At 47.1% G+C, this 20,471-nt stretch overlaps 1 pseudogene; it reads left to right on the top strand.

Moving 5' to 3' along the window:
* The first annotated feature begins 15,134 nt into the window (after positions 1-15,134).
* Positions 15,135-20,469, top strand: LOC136524352 (probable RNA-dependent RNA polymerase SHL2; annotated as a pseudogene).
* Positions 20,470-20,471: the final 2 nt, after the last annotated feature.

Genomic DNA, 20,471 nt, shown 5'->3' with positions numbered 1-20,471 from the left:
ATCTTCAACTTTGCTTTTTTCCTCAACTCCAAATTCCTCATGGATTTTGAATTAGTTAAAAGGGGCAAAAAGGACTTTTATAATTTGAATGTGAATTCAAATTTGACTTGTCTTCCTTTTACTTAGATTTTGATTTTTGACCAGTAACATGGCCCATTAGGATTATTTGAGTTAAAGGACATATGACCTCACATGATCACATGAAATTTAACCCCTGTGGTCATGATTTGTATTTAGGGTTTTTGAAACACATCACATGAAATAACAACATTATGAAATAAACCTTATTTAGTGAATGCATTCAAAACTTTATACTAAATGAATGCTTTGCAATGCACATGATGACATATCAAATTTTAGTATTAGGTCAAAACACCAGAGGTGTTACAACCCTTCCCCCTTAAAGAAATCTCGTCCCGAGATTTAAAACTTAAGGCTAAGTAATGGAAAAGGAAATGTGTCAAGCTAACACATTACAACTTTATTCAAAAGGCTAGCGAGGGGGTTTTCCATTCTGTTAATAACAAGACAGGTTACAATATAGACAAGGTATTGCAACTAGATAGAAGCGAAGAAGTCAGGAAAGTTCTCTTCTAAGTAATCCTCGGACTCCCAAGTAGCTTCATCTTCCGTGTGTTGATTCCATTGTACTTTGTAGAACTTGATCGTACGTCTCCGAGTGACTCGATCTTTCTGATCTAAGACTCTAATGGGGTACTCGGCATAAGTCAAATCAGGTTCTAGTTCTACACCACCAAAGTCGATCTCCTGGTCAGGTACTTGAAGACACTTCTTTAATTGAGATACATGAAAGATATCATGTACCGCTGACATGTGATCTGGTAACTTGACGTGATAGGCGACTGGTCCACATCGTTGTTGGATCTGAAAAGGACCGACATAACGGGGCGCCAACTTTCCCCGAATCCCAAATCGATGAACTCCTTTCATCGATGATACCTTGAGGTAGACATAATCTCCCACTTTGAATTCTAGCGGTCTTCTCCTCTTATCAGCATAGCTTTTCTGCCGAGATTGAGCTATCTTCATATTAGCTTGTATGAGTTTAACTTTCTCTTCAGCTTCCTTGACCACATCCGGTCCAAAGAACCAACGTTCTCCAGATTCTGACCAATTTAAAGGTGTTTGGCACCTACGGCCATACAGTGCTTCGAATGGTGCCATTTTAATACTCTCTTGATGGCTATTGTTATACGAGAACTCAGCTAAGGGAAGGCACTCATCCCATTTAGCACCAAAGGAAAGAACACATGCTCTTAACATATCTTCAAGAATTTGATTTACCCTTTCGGTCTGTCCGTCTATTTGCGGATGATAAGCAGAACTACGGATAAGTTTAGTTCCTAAAGACTCATGTAGACTTTTCCAAAACTTGGATATAAACAATGATCCTCTGTCAGAGACAATGGTCTTGGGTGCCCCATGCAGACTGAAAATTCTATCAAGATAAAGCTTTGCATACTGCTCCGCTCGATATTTATCTCTGACTAACAAGAAATGAGCTATTTTGGTTAGACGATCAACAATAACCCATATTGAATTGTAGCCTGCAGATGTCCTAGGCAACCCTACTATGAAGTCCATACAAATATCCTCCCACTTCCAAGATGGAACTGGAAATGAATGTAATGGACCTGCAGTCTTCATATGAACTGCTTTGACTCTCTGGCAAATATCACACTTGGCCACATATTGAGCTATTTCTATTTTCATTTTGGTCCACCAATATCTCTTTCTCAGATCATGATACATTTTGTTGCTCCCCGGATGAATGGAGTATCTTGTAGAATGAGCTTCATCAAGAATCTGCTTTCGCAGCTCCGGATTTTTGGGTACTACCAACCTATCCTTGAACCATACAACATCTGATTCATCAATCTTGAAACATGTTGGTCTTCCAGATCTGACTTCATCCTTAATATGGGCTATGCCCTTACTTTTCTGTTGAGCAGCAATGATCTGATCTTTGATAGTGGACTCAACTACAATATTGGATAGGGAACCTTGTTCTAAGATTTGTAAATCCAGATGCTCCATCTCTTGACACAATGTTCTCTGCATAGTTTCTACAATTAGGCAATGACAATGACTCTTGTGACTCAGGGCATCGGCAACCACATTAGCCTTGCCCGGATGATAATGTACTTCTAAGTCATAATTTTTAATAAGTTCCAACCATCTTCTTTGCCTCATATTCAGCTCTGACTGGGTGAAGATGTATTTCAAACTCTTGTGGTCCATATAGATATGACATATATTGCCTAATAAATAATGTCGCCAAATCTTGAGTGAATGGACAATAGCAGCTAATTCAAGATCATGGGTGGGATAATGTTCTTCGTGCTTCTTGAGTTGTCTGGAAGCATATGCTATGACTCTGCCTTCTTGCATAAGAACACAGCCAATACCAATTCCAGATGCATCACAATAGATATCAAATGGCCTCTCGATATCAGGTTGTGCTAATACTGGTGCAGTTATCAACAACTTCTTCAATGTTTGAAAGGCCTTTTCACATTCTATTGACCATACAAACTTAGTTTGATTTTTCAGCAATCCAGTAATTGGCTTCGCAATTCTGGAGAAGTCAGGGAGAAACCGACGGTAATACCCTGCCAACCCTAGGAAACTACGAACTTGATGAACAGTTGTAGGTGCTTTCCAGTTAAGGACTTCTTCTACCTTGCTCGGATCAACAGCTATACCTTCAGCAGATAGCACATGACCCAGAAATTGTACTTCCTCCAACCAAAATGCACATTTGCTGAACTTGGCATATAGTTGGTGATCTCTTAATCTTTGTAGAACAATACGGAGATGTTCCGCATGTTCCTCTTTGCTCTTAGAGTAGATAAGAATGTCATCAATAAACACCACGACAAACTTATCTAACTTAGGCATGAAAACTGAGTTCATTAGGTACATGAAATGAGCCGGGGCATTGGTTAGCCCAAAAGACATGACTAGATATTCATATAAACCATATCGGGTAGTAAATGCTGTCTTCGGCACATCTTCACGTCTGATCTTAATCTGGTGGTAGCCTGATCTTAAGTCTATCTTTGAGAATACCTTAGCTCCCGCAAGTTGATCAAAAAGAAAATCAATTCGGGGTAAGGGGTATTTATTCTTGATGGTGACTTCATTTAATGGCCTATAGTCAACACATAACCTTAAGGTTTGGTCCTTCTTCTTCACGAAAATAGCAGGACATCCCCAAGGTGATGAACTGGGTTGAATGAAACCCTTGTCTAACAACTCTTGTAGTTGCATTTTTAATTCTGCTAATTCTTTCGGTGGCATCCTATATGCTCTTCTGAACATTGGTGCTGTCCCTGGTTTCAGATCAATTCTGAACTCTACGTCTCGGTCTGGTGGCAGACCAGGCAGGTCATTGGGAAAGACATCCATAAACTCACATACCACTGAAATTTCCTCGGCTCCTTCAACACTAGTTGCACAGACTGTCTCCACTGTACTCTTAGGAAAAGGAAGTTGGATGAGAAGTTAGGTTTTGCTGTCAGGTGCATTTACCCTTATTGTTCTACGTAGGACATCTATGATAGCCCCGTGTTGAGTTAGCCAGTTCATACCAAGGATCACATCTATATCTTGATCCTTTAATATCAGCATATTGGTAGGGAACTCATAACCTCCCAAATCAATAGGTACATGCTGAACTACCTCCCTTGTACAGATTCGTCCCCCAGGCGACTGTATATGATAGGGTTCTTTTGTTTCCCCAATAGCTATCCCATGCTTCACAACAAATGTACGATTGATGAATGTATGGGATGCACCAGAATCAAATAAGGTAATTGCAGGATGCTTAGCAATGGGAAACATACCCATCATAACCGGTTCTCCTTCTGGAATAGATTCCACTTGCGTATAGAATACCCTTCCAGTTTTCTTCTCAACGGGACCCTTTTGATGGTTCTGAGCATTGCCCTTGTACTGATTTTGAGCTTGATTAACAGGGGCTTTGGTTGCATCAGGATTGTTCTTCCTAGGATACGGACATTCTCGGGAAAAATGCCCGGGTTTACCACAATTATAGCATGGAAAATTGTGATTCTGGGGAGTAGCATTGCGGTTTGCATTATTGGCATTGTTCTGCTGCTGTGGTGCTTGATGAATATAAGGTGTATTAGTTGCAGGGCGAATGAAGATTTGCTGCCTGCTTTGGCCATGTTGTGGGCGAAATGGCGTACGGCCATGATTCTGAGGATGGTATACTATCTTCTGTCGCTTGCCACTTGATGATCCGAAAGCAAATATTTTCTTTTTCTTCGCCTCCTTGTGTCGGCGGTAATTTTCTTCCGAAGCGATAGCAATGTTGATTGTTTCATGGTAAGTTGCATTACCACAGGCTACCATCATTGTCTGAAGTTTAGTGTTCAAGCCTCGAAGAAAATGATTCTTTTTCTTCCTGTCCGTGTTCACATACTCAATAGCATACTGAGACATGTGGTTGAAACGCCCAACATAATGCATCACCGAGTGCTCCCCTTGCTTAAGAGCCAAGAACTCTTCCAACTTCATGGTCATCATACCATCTGGAATATAATGTGCCCTAAAGGCATCCTTGAACTCTCTCCAGTTGATTTGGTGACCAGCGGGCTGTACTGCTACCAAATTTGTCCACCAGGCACCAGCAGCTCCTCGGAGTTGCTATGCCACAAACCTTGGTTTTTGAACCTCAGTACAGTGGATCAGCTCGAACTTTTGCTCTATTGTCCTAAGCCAATCATCGGCTTCTAAAGATTCATCTGCCTTTGAGAACACAGGCGGACGTGTGTCAGTAAAATTCACATAGGTTGACTCGTCGTTTCCATTATTACGACGGCCACGATTAGGGTATGGTGCCTGCTGGTTCTGCGCCAACTCCCTTAACAGCCTGGCATTCTCTACCGTTGCGTTGATGAGTGCGGCTATGGCATCTGCCATAGTCGAGGGCATTGGTGGAGGATTTGGGCACTCATCATCGTCGTGCGAGCCACTAGCACCAGTTCGGGTGATAGGACGAGGCATCTGTTAGAGAAACACATTTACTTACATTATTCTTTATTGAAAGCTTTTAAAAGGTTGCATACTACAAAGGGTTCTTATTTATATTACATGTCTTGTATCCCACAAGACAACCCTGGTTTTCTAGGAAAGCAGTAAAGGAACTACTTCTACTCCAACCTCTTAGTCTTTGGCATCCGTGCCTGTATCGGACGAAACCTCATCTTCCTCTGAGAAGTACACTAACTCCTCAGGGTCCTCCTCCTCTTCTTCATTCTCGACTTCTCCTGGAGCTACAATCATTTCTTCATTGGTAACTTCACCATCCCCATGAGGAGGATGAAGTTGAGCATACAGCATATGGACATTCTCATGCAGAATGGCATTGTCCATCTCCAGGTCCTCTACGTAGAACTCCAACTCATTGACGCGTTCATTGGCCGCATCTTCTCGTGTCCAAGCTTCATTCCGCAGCTCTATGGTTATGGTGATACCCCTTTGCATTTCCGCCAGCTCTTCTTGGTCTTTGGCATGAGCTCGACGAAGAGTGTTGAGCTCCTTGTTAAGGTTCTCGACGTTGGCAGGGTTGCTCGAAGATCCTTCCTCTCCTAGGTTCTTGGAACTTCCTTCACCAAGCTCATGATTTCTTGGTGCCAATTGGTGACGAGGGACTCCATGAGGTCCGGTGGACTTGCGTGCGGTTTTCTTGGTCTTTGCCATAGCCTGAAGAATTTAGGGTAGGACTATAAGAATAGCTTGAGGATAACAGAGGTTAGCAAGAATGGGATTGACATTACTTACCCAACCACTATTAAGGGGAATTATTATGCAATGTGCTCAAGCATGATGTATGAATCGATCTTACGAATCTAAGTACAAAAGATTAATATAATCATAAGTACTAGATTTTCATAATACATAGGACAAACCTAATCATATTATCCGCCACAAACTTTTCAAATAAGTCAGGATTGAGTCCAGATCAAAGGTAAGAAGAAAGAAATTGAACTTTCAAAATATCATGTTTACTTTCCTTGATCCAAATCATTTTGAAGGTTTTCCAAAGTAACCTACAATGATCTTAGATGGGAACTGCTCTGATACCAGCTATGGCAGAACCTCCTAAGGAATCGGGCCCACATGCACCTATCGTTGTCTTAACAGACCTCGGATAGCGTACACGAGTTTCCAACAACTTAATAGGTCTATCGGGTGTCCTCGGGAAACCCGAATCATCCACGTTTCTCATTTCAAACAGGATCCCAATCACAGTCATTGCAGATTACAACAGTTTATTCAAATATATACCAGAGTAAAAGATAGCGGAAGTCTTAAGATAACATAATTACAAACCGGTTGTTTTCAAACTTACAATACCAAAAGTGTCATACAACCATAGTAGCGAGATAATATTACATTAACTTTATTTATCATACAAACTAGTGCCTTGTCCAAAGGCCATTCATTACTCCTCATCGTCATTGACTTCGAACACAGACATGCAGCAGGGACCAAAACAAGCCTGCGCATGCGACTCACCTGCAATAAGGGTTAACAAACCCTGAGTACAAAAGTACTCAACAAGACTAACCCGACGTAACGGGGTGTAAGACTTTAGAGATGCAGGGATTTGGGACAAGGTAAAGATGTAGAAAAATTCAAGTCTTTTGCCAAAAGCTTACTATATTTATCCTATTCTCAAATTTTACCCCTAAGTCCTTTTAGTTCTTTATCTCAAACTAAATGAAATTTTCCCATATTTCATTCCTTCTTATTCCATTCTTTTTCTCATATTTTAGTAATTCACCAGCACTACATTGCTTCTGTAATGAATCGAGTCTTCATATCCGCGGAGCACCGGCAATTCGAATTGATTCAAGTCCCAGCTGGGGATTCCTTATCACACGACATATGTAGAACTTAATCTTGCATATATCAACCTCGCTACAGGATCCTCCTATACTAAGCCGTCTCCACGCCACCCGAGAGCACAGCACACCTCAAATCCGGCCACATTCCAGCCACGAGGGTACACGCTACTCCCGCCATCTCTCCACTCCCAGTGCGCGGGCATTCGTCTTAGTATTGGATTAGCCGAAGTAGGCTTACCGGAGTATGTGACTAGTACTACAAAGTGTCTCGTTCAGAAGATCCACAATGAGTGGCCTTTAAGCGACATAGTCGGCAACATTACCCACAATTCAAGATAAGTCACCCGACTAGTCTCTAGTTCATTCAACCTTCTTTCTTTCTTCGGCCAGTATGCCATCTTTGATTGTATCAAAACTTTTACTTTGAAAGCCTACCATAAAGCATACTAAGCAATCTACGCCTTTATAAATGAAAACATCTTCAAGGATGGTAAACAAGTAACAAGGTAGGTAATGCATCAAGTAGGTAATATTTGAATTGATCAACTTAATGCAATAAGTAACATAGGTGATAAACTTTTCAAAGTAACAAGGTAATGGCTTAATGCATAAACCGGGGCTTGCCTTCGTTGACGATCTCAGGTTCCGGGTTAGTACCATAATTATCAAATCCCGTGACAACCGGGGATTCTTCCAGAACTTGCTCAACTAGGATCATTTCATTCTCGGGTTCTACACGAAATGATAACATATGCTTTAACATGATGATAATGTAAACATGATGCTTTCACAGTACATGAAATGTAAAATACCCGCAAATGATTTTATTTCACGGTACAGTTGCAAGCCAACAAAACCAACTTGAAATCCTACCATTATGACCCACACATGTGACTTGACCAAATGGATCTTGAAACCCTACTAGTCACAAAACATGACCAAAACAAGATCCAACACTAATCAAACACTTAGGGTTTGCTTTTATCTATTTTTGAATTAATTTGGAATTAAGCCCAAAAATAAACTTGTTCCAAATGACCTGAAAATTTTATGTAAGCTTCCTTATGACAAATTAGTGTATCAAAACAAATTTCATAATTTTTGGAATTATACAGTGACCTACAAAAATCATGGAAATTGCATTTTTCAATTAATGGACTGAATATTTGAACATTCAAAATTTATCGAAATTTTAAATTTCAAATTTTTAAATCATACTAGAACATGTACAGAATCTACACAAAAATTTTTAGAATTTTTGGATGTGTAAATAAATTCCTACAAAATTGCAAAATTGCTGCACTATTCAAAATCAAAAAATAACCAAAGCTCACTATTCTTCTTCCTCAGCTTCACTGACAGCCTGACCCCACGCGTCAGCGACAGTGAGCAAGACACGGCGGCGCGGCCAGCTCCAGCCAGCAAAACGTGCCGGTGGTGACTCTCCGGTGAGACGGGCTGCTCCTACATGATCTACACCAAGTCGCGCATCTATCCCAAGTCTCAGAACAGAAAAGAGCACACCGGATGGCACTCAACGCCGGCCATGGCGGCTCAGACCCGATGGCGGTCGATGTAACTAGGGCTACGGCGCAGTAGAGTCAAAGTAAGAGTGAGCAACACGCTCAGGAGCTCACCGTGATCGCGATGATGTGCTTGGTGCAGGCGGAGACGTACGGAATCGCCCTGGCCACGGTGAGGTGGGTTGCGGCGGAGCTTCGGCCGGCTCCGAAGAAGATGACGTCGCGCGGTGGTGCTGATCGGCTAAAAGCGAGGCGAGCAGGTCAGGAACGAGCGGCAGGGTAAGGCGGAGCTGATGGCCAACGTAATTGGCTTGAGGTGGTCCGACGAGGATGAATTGGGCGATCGCGGCAATGTCACCGGCGGCGAACAGTCGACGGGAAAACTCCGATTGACGACGATGTACTCCTATTTATAGCCAGCTTGAGGGCGTACGGTGATGACAGCACACGGGCGAACTCGCCACGGAGGTTTGGGCGTGTCACAGCGCGTGAAAGCGGTGAAAACCGATCGGCGGTGAACTCCGCGTGGCGCCGACGGCAAGCAGTGAGGTGGAGTTGAATTTTTGAAATAATTACAGAACTGCCACTACATTCATTTCTCAAATTACTCAGAAATTTTCTAAAGAAGTTGAAAATCTCTAAAAATGAAAGTTGTTCAATTTTTCAAACTCTACAACTTTGCTTCTAGGAACATTTTCAAATTCTGCCTCCATTTTGAAATTTGAATTTGGGGTGCATTTGAGCATTTGAATCATTTCAAAATTACTCCAAATTTTATATGTAAACTTGAAAAACTTTGAATACCAAAGTTGATCCTCATAAAATAATCTTCAACTTTGCTTTTTGCCTCAACTCCAAATTCCTCATGGATTTTGAATTAGTTAAAAGGGGCAAAAAGGACTTTTATAATTTGAATGTGAATTCAAATTTGACTTGTCTTCCTTTTACTTAGATTTTGATTTTTGACCAGTAACATGGCCCATTAGGATTATTTGAGTCAAAGGACATATGACCTCACATGATCACATGAAATTTAACCCCTGTGATCATGATCTGTATTTAGGGTTTTTGAAACACATCACATGAAATAACAACATTATGAAATAAACCTTATTTAGTGAATGCATTCAAAACTTTATACTAAATGAATGCTTTGCAATGCACATGATGACATGTCAAATTTTAGTATTAGGTCAAAACACCAGAGGTGTTACACCTTACATTTAGCTGGCCGAATAAAGTACCTTTCGACCGCGAAGCTGGGAGATTATTCGGGCCGAGTAGATTGCCCGCAGCGCACTATACCGGAGCAGGTGTGGTAAGACACGGGGGCGCGATGATAAGACCGAAAGGCAGTCGGTCGGCCCCCGGGTACATGTGGTTCCTGGCAAACTCGAGATTTTTCCTGGATAGCTGACTCAGGTGACCGATACCTCACTTTAGCGGGTGAGTGAGGTTTGTGTAAGGAATAAATCACCAGCTGGTTAGGAATCGATTCGAATCGCCATCGCTCCTAGATAGTGAGCACTTGACTTGAGTGACTTCATCGTAGTAATGTTGATGGAACACTTGGACAGTTATAATGAATATGACATTATGGAAGTTGTTAATGATCATTGGTTATCATTATTTGCTTAATCACATGCTTGCTCTAGTATATGTGCAAATATAGTCGACAGGTTAATAATAATTAACTTGACAATAATGCTTTTGGAAAGGTTCTTGAAATACTAAAAATACCTCTTTTTGCAAATGAGTCAGCTACCATACTATAAAGCCCTTCATAATCCTTGGTGTCACTTTATTTTTGGGTATGTCGGGTAAGTCTAGCTGAGTACCTTCTCGTACTCAGGGTTTTATTCCCACTTGTTGTAGATGAGCAGATGTATTACGGCTACTGTATCAACTGCCTTTATCCTGTGATGGGTGATGCTTAGGACCATGGGCATGGTCATTCCTTACGTCTCGCCTAATGCTTTTGTTGGAGATGATCATTAACTGACACTGTATTTGAACTCCGTGTGAGTGTGTGGTTTTGAACAAATGGCTTCCGCTACTTTTATTCGAACTCGTTTTGTAATAACTATGTTTAAACTCTGATGTACCGGTGATGCGAACTTTTATGTAATATGTGATGGTGACCGCTAAACTTATTACGATCTTGGCTGGTATGTGAGTTGGTTTGAAATCCTTCGTGATTTCACGGACTACCGGGTTATACGGGCTTAAGTTTGCTAAATTGCCTGCTCTGGCGGATGATTTTCTTACTTAATTTCATATAATTGGTCGGTTCTGTTACAAGCATCTATGCTGTTAATAATTGCACGGTGGACACGCTACGCTGCGCCGGCTTTGACACGTGCAAACCGGGCAGAACAGTGCTATGTACAATGCCAAAAAATGACTGGGAAGTATGTAAAATTTGGATGAACAGTGTTGCTGTCAGCGCTACAATGGCAGTGCGAACCGAAAAAACAGAAAGATACAATACTACTAGTAACAAATTTGGCGGAACAGTGATATGTACAATGCCGAAAAGCGACTGTGAAGTATTTAAAATTTGGATGAACAGTGCTGAGGCTAGCGCTACAGTTGCACGGGCAGCAGTAGCGCTGAGATCTCGCGAAGTGTAGTTACGCAGTGCTATAAGAAGATGGAAGCAGTGGCGTGTCCAGTGGGTACTATGTATAGGCCCAAGAGTACCCTAAAATTTGGCCCAAAACTGTACTAGTACTTATCATCTGAATGTCTATACCCACGACTCGCAAGTTCGCAACTCGCTCTTCGTCTCGCCGCCTCGCGTTCCCTACTGACTACCGTGCCCGTTGCTTTGCTCGCCGGTGAGCGTGAGATGGTTGCCGCTCGGCCCGGCCACGCGAATGGGCACCACCAGCCAGTGGCGGATGCACGATGCGGGATAAGGGGGGGCTAAAACAATGGAGATGTTGATTTGCATGAAGATTTAATGGTGAAATCAAGCTTTTGCTACAGTAATTATGCTTGAAATCAAGAAATTAGGGGGGCTGGAGCCCCCCCAGCCCCCTCTGTGGATCCGCCAGCCCCAGAGACCTCAGTTGCACGCCATATCCTGACCTTGGCGGTCTCCAGGTCCAGCTAAGCGCGGCTCCGAGGACGCTAGATCTGCCGGGATTGCGGGCTCTGGCCTGACACGGCGAGCCGGCGACGCCCCGCCACCGCCGCTGCGAGTCTGCGAGTGTCCCGTCCGTCCGTCCGACATCCTCTAGGTTCCAGCCTCCATTGCGACTCCGCCGGCCGCCGGGTTCCCACTGCATCTGGCCATCTCCAGTAAGTACTGTAGAGGCTAGTAGAGGTTTGCTGTGAAATTTATGTTGCCGTGTACATATGCAGATGGGGAGCGAGCTTCGGCTCGGCTGGTCAGGCGGCGAGGCTTAAGGCCTCACGCGAGCTTTGTGACTACGTCGGTAACGGTACGTGTCAGGTTCGGGGGTTTTGGATCATAGCGTCTCTTCCTATAACAATTATGTGAGGGCGGTTCTTCTCTCACCGGTCGAGTTTTTTTTTTACATATGCAGATGCTTGAAATTGTCTCTTTTTTTTGTTTTTTTTCCTGAACCGTTTTGTGAATTTGTGATTCAGCTTATGAACGTAGCATTTGTCTGGTGTGTCTTTTTTTTGGGTTGTTTTTTTTGTCTGAACCGTTTACCAAGTTTTTACTGAACCTTTTACCAAATTTATATCGAATTATACTATATATTGGATAATAAACTTTTAGTTAGGCATACCCTAAATTTAAATCTTGGGTGGTTGGAAGGTACAGAGTCACCAATATCATTATTTGATTTGAGATAAATAATGATAGAGCCTAGTGCTAGAAGATGGAATGTGTAGTGTCACCACTACCATTACTCATGATATAATAATTATAGTAGTAACTCATTTTGTATCAACACTCTTGACGCGTCGCCCCGCACAGGCGACTCGGGCGGCGGCCAACCCTAGCCGCCACCGCCGACCCTCCATCCCCTCCCCTCCCCCCTAGCCGCTGCCGGAGGGGACCGTCGGGATGCTCGCGCGGCTCCCAAGGATGGCGGCGGCGGGGCCTTCTCCCAAGCTGGCTGCGAATCCCTCCGTGCGGGGATGGATCTCGACGGTCTGGGCGGTGCTTCGGCACCGTGGCTACTCGCTGGGGCTTGGCGGAAGGCGGGCAACGGCGGCGCCTGCAACCATTTTCCCTCTTCCTCCCGAGCCCCCTCCCCTCCCTCCCTCTTCACCGTCGACAATGGCGGCTTGGGCGGCCGGCAAGGCGGATCTGGTCCTCCCGGGTCTCGATCTGCCGTCTCTGTGGCGGACGCCACCCTGGTTGGCCGGCTCCTAGGGGACTCACTCGTTTGTGCCCCCAGGGAGCTCGGCCTGCGCGGCGGCGGCCGGCCAGCAGCTTTTTCGGCAGCAAGGTTGGTCGAGGCGGGCGGGATGCTCCAGATCCGGGACCGTTGGCCTCGGATCCGGCGACCAATGCCACAGTTCCGGCACGCGGTGGGAGAAAGGCCGCGGCCACCGGCATGCGTGCTGGCCGTTGTCGCAGCGCCGTTGATGGCCGGCTGCTGCACCACGGCGCACCCCTGGGCCCGATCGCTGCTGGGCTGGGTGGATGTGGCGACGCGTCCGAACTCGCTGATCTGGCGGCCGGCGGGGGTGTCAGTTGACGGTGGGCGTCCTCGCCACGTCACCGGCTTCCTCCTGCTTCTCCGGGCGGGTCCGTGGCAGGGCAAGGGCCGCGGCCAGATCTGGCCGGTCAGGGCTGGTCAAGGCTTCGGCCGGCGGCTGTGCCTTGGTGCCCATTCGGTTGGTGTGGTGCCGCCTTTGTGGGTGCCATGGGGCCTGCTCTCGTGGATGTACAGAGTCGGGGTGTAAACCCGCCCGGTTCCTCCGTGGAACCAGGCCAACGGCGGTGACGCAACATGCGCCATTTACCTTCCTGAAGGCGTCGTCGATGATTCTGGTGTTCCGGGGTTGGTTAGGGTTGAAAGACCTACTCGTGTGCTTCTCCAGCGATGTTGGCGTCCGTGGATGTCATTTCCTTCATGAAGGCATCGCTGGTGCACTTCTGCAGCACGCCTTACGCTACTCTTGCCGGAGTCGCTCTGCCGTCTGCTATGCCTCTATGTGCTTCAAGCTCATCTTCGCTTTGATCTGTCTATCTCGGGTGTTGGCGTTGCCGCAGTCGTGTATTTCTTCGCAGCGGCTACCTGGTCGCTGGCGGATATGTCGCCTTCTTCGCAGCGGCTACCTGGACGCTGGCGGATACTTGTCGCCTTCTTGTTCGCAGCGGCTACCTGGTCGCTGGCGAACATTGTCGCCTTCTCCTCCGCAGCGGCTACCTGGTCGCTTGGTGGATGGATGCTGTGCTCTCCGCAGCGGCTACCTGGTCGTTTGCGGATGGATGCTGTGCTTTCTACCGGTGGATGCTTTGTCACCACGGCTTCACCCACCCTCTGTTGGCGACCATTGCGCGGATGTATTTTTCTTGGCAGGCATAGTCAGTTGGTCTGTTGAGGTGGAGGTTCCCCTCCTGTTTTCTTACAGTTTGTTTGTGTTTTTGTGTCTTTGGGATTCCGTCGGTAATCCTTGGATTACTTGTGATTCCTTTGTATCCGTATTTTGGCCTTTCTTATGGCCTTTCCTCTTAATGAAAAACGGATAAAAGATCCGATCGAGAAAAAAATCAACACTCTTGACTTGTTCGGCTGCACTTAAAATAAGCCGCAGCCGGCTATTTAAACAGTAATTTGTGAGAGAAGCCAAAGAAGCCGCAGCCGTACTATATAATGAGAAGGAAAGCCAGAGGCTTAGTATGGTAAAAATATATTTACTTTCACTTGCGCCACCTGGTGCATAGTCCGCCGGAACGCCGGGTTCGGCTCCATGGCGTCTTCGTTGCCGTCACCCTACAGCATCATGTCTGTCCTTGGCATCGATGCAGTAAGACTCCGAACCGCACATCGGCACATGACCTGAAGGCCGGACGTCGTCACGCTGCAGTCGTAGTTTTTTTTTTTTTTAAGACGAAAGAAGAATTATATTTTAATTATAATTGAGTACAGCATCATGTTACAAGCACTCTGGAATACACTACATATATCTAGAAATTGATTTCATCTATATTGTACCCATGCTGTGAATAGCTCCGAATCTTAAATCCAAACATGTATAATGCTTCGTATAGATGACCGTACAAGAAAACACTCGGCAAAAGGCCTGAGAACATATACCCAACGAATGACGGCCAATACTCTTGCAGGCGGAGTTGATAAACTTCTTCTTTCTTATGTCTTCCTTCTTCTTTCTGCCACCGAAGAATGAGGAAGATTAATCCAAAACTTATTCTACCTGGTCCTTTATCGTGGCTAGATCTAACCACAACAAAATGAAGAAGAGACCAGAGAAAATTATTCCATGGCGGCGACATCATCTCCGCCTTGATGTCACCGTTCGAAAAGAAAAGTCTCCATATCGTCGTGCTAAGGAAGTTGTTGACGCCATAGTTGTCGCTCTCATTTTCAACAGAGCCGCCATGGAGAAAACGAATCCACCCTACCTACTCGCCGTCTCCGGAGAGGAGATAACTTCCCAATAACTTGGCATGGATAGACTCTAACCCTAAGGACTGGATCTACTAGAAAAAACTTATTAAAAACGCTGGATCTCTCTCCCCCCGACCTCCGGCGAGATGCCGGAGGAGGAAGGGAGGGGGACCGGCGGTGGTGGAGACGGGGGCGGCGGCGGCGCTAGGGCGAGTCGCTAAGCTGCATCCATCGTTGGGGGACGCGCTGAAGACGGCTGCAGCCTCGCGACTTGCCCTAGCGCTAGTGCCGTCGCTGCCGCCGTCCCCGATGTCGTTGGGACACGCCGAAGATTGTCCACGACGTCCCGCCGTAGTCGTTTTTTGGGCGGACGTACACACGGACGCTAGTGCTCGCCAACTGTGGAATTGGGCATGGGCGGCACCACTCCAATGGGCCTGTTCGCTTGTTGGTTTCAGCCAGCCAACAGTGTTTTTCTCTCACAATAAATCAGCACCAGCCAGTCCAAACCAGCCTAGAAACCCGTTGCTGTGTGTGTAGTACAGGTGTCTGGGCTAGTAGGCGTTCTCTAGGTTGTTGTATCCAATGAGGAGGTCCACGTAGAGGACGATGTCGTCGTCCGCATGGACTCCTAGGCTGAACCGCCCGAGGGTGCACTCCACGTCCGCGATCTGGACACGAGCTTCTCGTCAGCCCTGGCGTTCCAGGCGACCGACTGTCCCGGTCCCACCAGGAGCATGTCTCTCGGGTGCACAAAGCTCCGCCACAACATGGTGTCGCCGTCCGCGAGGAGCTAGAGGTCGCCAGAGTCGAGGAGCTAGAGTTCACAGGCGGCGTCCACAGCATGTTGCCGCTGCCATTGGTGCTAAACCGTCCACGAGCGCGAGCTGCCCGGCCGCCGTGATACTGAGAGTGCACCGTGCCGTTGCGAGCGGCTTCGCTGGCGGGAGTCAGTTTGTGAACGCTATGGCGTAGCGTTTGCGGTTCTGGCTTTCCAGAATCGGCAACGGTTTCAGGGATACTATTCTACTTGACATACAACGGCAAGAGCATGTCCCTCAGGTGCGCAAAGCTCCACCATAGCATGGTGCCGCCGTCCGCGAGGAGCTGGAGGTTGCCAGAGTCGAGGAGCTCGAGCACACGGGCGGCGTCCACAGCACGGTGTTGCTCCCATTGGTGCGGCGTTGCCCACGAGCGCGAGCTGCCCAGCCGCCGTGATGCCGTGGCGAGCGGTGTCGCTGAAGGGAGTCAGATTTGTGAACGCTGTGGCGTAGCATTGTTGCACCGGCGGCACCCGGCAGCGGCGAGCCTTCCACGGTCCACATGGCCGGTTCAGGGATACTATTCTACTGGAGTGCAACGGAATAATAGGATCGACAACTAATCCGGATACGATAGATGTCTCCAGGCAGGAACCAGCCACTAATTCGATCCGTTTCAGGGATACCAACGATATAGAATCGGCAACGGTTTTAGGGATCCTATAATTTAGTCAAAGCAAGAGTAGTCGAGGAGGCGAAAGCGGCTATGGCGACTCGCCGTCGTGCTCATCTTCATCGTTCTCTCAAGCCCTCCAAGCCCAACCAACACCATCCTCACGAACGCCGCCGGCAAACCGCAGGCCGCTCGCCGCGGGGACGCAACTTTGCCGCGGCGTGGCCGACGGGGCCTGCGACGCGGGGTATCCTGACCGACTTCGACACCGGCCTCTCGGCGCGTGGCCTCGCCGACGACTTGGAGCATGTGGAAGGCACAGTCTGGCGCTGCCGTGTCAAGACTTCCATCACGCCGCCCGAGTCCTACCCGGACTTCCAGCTACCCGCCGTTCCCGCCGCCGCCACCGCGGTGTTCCACCAGTACGAGCCGTCGCGGCACGGTCGCGTGGCCCCTCACGCCTTCGTCCACTTCGAGCAGCTCAAGGCCGCGAACCGCGCCGGCGACTTCTTCAGGTCGCGAATCCCCGTGCAGAACACCTACCTACTACATGGCCGGGCGGCCCGCCTGCGGGATGGTGGCACCGACACGAGGCGGCCGATGCTCTTCCCAGACTCGCGCGTCGAGGTCGGTGACGTCGTGGCGCCCGACACCTTCCTTGTTGCTTGGCGCGGGACCGACCACTTCACCTCGGTACTTGACTTCATCGTCGACCCGTCCGCCCGTTGCTGCCGGCTGCTGTTCGCCCGCGACACCGCCTTCAAGTTCCCTGACCTCCGCCTCCGCCCCGCGGTGCTGCTGTGCTGCGACGTCAAGCTCGAGTTCTCCTGGCGTTCGAGGCCGATGACTCGCTGATCCTGCGGCTCTCGGCCTCGCCCCTCGTCTACTACCGCACGGCGGGCGATGACATCCACGACCGCGTGCCCTTCCACCTGATCGACGCTGACGACGACCCGTGGATACGAACCACCGATGTCACCCCAAGCGGCGCGATCGGCCGGTGCTCGGCGTATCGGGTCTCCTTCGGGGCGACGTTCTGACCAACGACGAGGACCGCGCTGAAGTACATGGAGAGGCAGGGGGGCGCCTGTCGACGTCCGCGACAGCCGTTGCTTGGGGTTCACCGTGCTTGAGGAGCCCGACTTCGGGCGGCAAATGCTGGACGTGTTCTTCTCCCTGCGGCACGACGAAGGCCTGCGGTTTCCGGAGCTGTACTTGGTTAGGCCTTGTTCGTTTGCGGAGGATCCAATCCAGGAGCAAACTCATTCTGGGCCAGGAATGAGTGAATGCGTCACTGTCACTCATTCCAGCTCAGGATTAATTCCAGAGGGTCGGAGGTCCGGTTTCGTTCCGGGTCACGTAGACAAGAAAAAGAGAAGCAAGTTTTTGTTCCGGGTCCGTTTTTATTCCGGGTCGGCATAAAACGAACGCACATTTTAATTCTCATCCGGATTAAAAACAGGCCGCAACAATCCACCCGGAATGTGCCAATCCGATGGAAACGAACAAGGCCTTAATGTGCTGATCCACAATGGGACAGTCAATCCGCACCAGCTGACGTATGAGTTCTTCAGTTTGCTGAGGAGGGCACGTGAAGATGTCAATGTTGCTGCGTTGACAGAATTGTTTGGTACAAAGCTTCAAGTTTGTAGTAATCCATGCTTGAGGTTGAAGAACGCTCAGGATAGGGCGACCAAGAATCTCAATCTTCTCTTTCGCCGCAGCAGCAGAAAGCTTGGTGATTACAATGCTGAGGTGCGAAGGCTGATCATCACTCCCACCTGGGCATACTGTATGCCACCTCAAGTGGAGCGCTCTAACCGCGTTACCCGGCATTATCATCAACTGTCAGATCACTTCCTGAGGGTTACTTTTGTGGGATGAGGGTATGCTGCCACTGAACGCTACTGCATTGAGCCTCCATGTGGTGCCTCTTGTTAAGGACTTGATGTCCAGCCCGTCCCAACAGATGACAACAGTTTACAGGCGTGTCCAAACAATCTTGACGGAGGGGTTCACCATGTGTGGCAGGAAATACTCGTTCCTTGCATTCTCAACGAGCCAGCTAAAGCAAAAGTCAGCTTGGTTCTTTGCAGAGGATGGAACAACAACTGTCGCAAGCATAAAGGAGTGGATGGGACAATTCCCTATTCGGAATCCTGCAAAGCACGCTGCTCGAATGGGGCTGTGCTTCACCTCTTGATATGCAACGGTGACAATGCAGCCTTGTGAGGTCAATGAGTATCTTGAAGATGTCATTCATAATGGATACAATTTCTCTGATGGAATTGGGATGATCATGCAGGACCTTGCATTAGAAGTTGCCGAGATGTTACCATTGACGGATAACTATGCCCCATCTGCTTACCAGATTAGATATGCAGGGTTCAAGGGTGTTGTAGCTGTCTCGACGGGACAAAATGATGGGATGCGGATGTCTCATAGGCCAAGCATGAGGAAGTTTGAGTCTGCACACTCTGTGTTAGAAGTGGTGTCCTGGACAAAGTTTCAGCCAGCTTTCTTGAACCGCCAGATTATAACATTGCTGACCAGCTTGGGTGTCCCGGATGCTGTTTTTTGGCAAATGCAGGAAGCGATGCTAGGTAATCTCAAAAGGATTTTATCAAACAACAATGTGGCGTACAAGGTTGTGACAAACTCATGTCATGAGCATGGAAGTACCGCGGGACTGATGCTGAGTGCTGGCTTTGCTCCTGCAACTGAGCCACACCTGAGGGCAATGCTATTGGCCATCTGCGCCTCACAGATGCAGGGTCTTTTGGATAAAACATGGATTTTTGTGCCAAAGGGAAGGTGGTTGATGGGCTGTCTTGATGAACTTGGGATCCTTGAGCAAGGACAATGTTTTATCCGGGTCTCAGCACCATCACTCAACAACTGTTACGTGAATCGTGGTTTGATATTTCCATCGGAATACAAAAATAATGCAGAGATTATTGTTGGTACAGTTGTAATGGCGAAGAACCCATGCCTTCATCCAGGGGATGTTCGTATCCTTGAAGCGGTGGATGTCCCTGAACTGCATCACCTTGTTGATTGCTTGGTCTTCCCCAAGAAAGGGGAGAGGCCACACGCCAATGAAGCTTCTGGTAGCGATCTTGATGGCGACATCTACTTTGTGACGTGGAATGAAAATCTTGTACCTCCCGGGAGAAAGAGCGGCGCCCCTATGGACTACTTCCCGGCTAAAACGAAACAACTACCACGTGAAGTACATCAATCTGTAAGTACATCTATCCCTTTCTTCAGTTTATTCAGTTGAGACGTCCTACGATGATAGACAAACAATATATAACCATGGTGATAATATTTTTGGTGACAAAAATATTTGTACAACACAAAAAAGATTTCTTTTATGAATAAATTTAAATTCTATATTCACTTTGTATAAGTTAGAGAAAATTCTAAAAGCTAACAGTCAGCAAGCATAATGTCCTGAGTAGGTCTTTTGATTGAAAATGAATTGATGCTTGGAGACAAATTAGAACTAACGAATGCTAATACACATTATGCTTGGTATGCCGGTAGTCTGGTCCTGTGGTATAGTGTGGTCCTGTGGTATAGTGGTATAGTTATAACAGCTGCAAAGAAGAAGGTCAACTACAATAAATCAGCATCCCTTTTACTTTTTTTTGAGGATGCTTGGAAATGCAAGTTCTTGTACGCTTGAGCTTGTGACAGGGGAGATATGGTCACTTGTCGGATATAACAAGAAGTATCAATATCAATTAAAAGAGAGGCTCAACTACGCATATTCCAAACTCCACCAAGAGTTCCAAAGTATCTTTGAAAGCATTGATGTCTCCTATGGTGACAACAAAAACCTAGCATATGAGATGAAGGCATCCGCGTGGTACCAAGTAACGTATCACCCTGAATTTATCCAATTAAGGGAGCCTGATGATGAGAAAACACCCACAAGACTTAGTTTTGCATGGATTGCAGTTGATTACTTGGCACAAATAAAGAAAAAAGTGTCATGGAGAAATGAAAGTTGAAGAGGGAAAGTCAGCCTACATTTTCTAAGA

This window comes from Miscanthus floridulus, chromosome 18 (assembly GCF_019320115.1).
Source record: "Miscanthus floridulus cultivar M001 chromosome 18, ASM1932011v1, whole genome shotgun sequence".
Taxonomy (NCBI): Eukaryota; Viridiplantae; Streptophyta; class Magnoliopsida; order Poales; family Poaceae; genus Miscanthus; species Miscanthus floridulus.
Note: the sequence above shows the minus strand (reverse complement) of the source record. Positions and strands in the feature narration are given on the sequence as shown.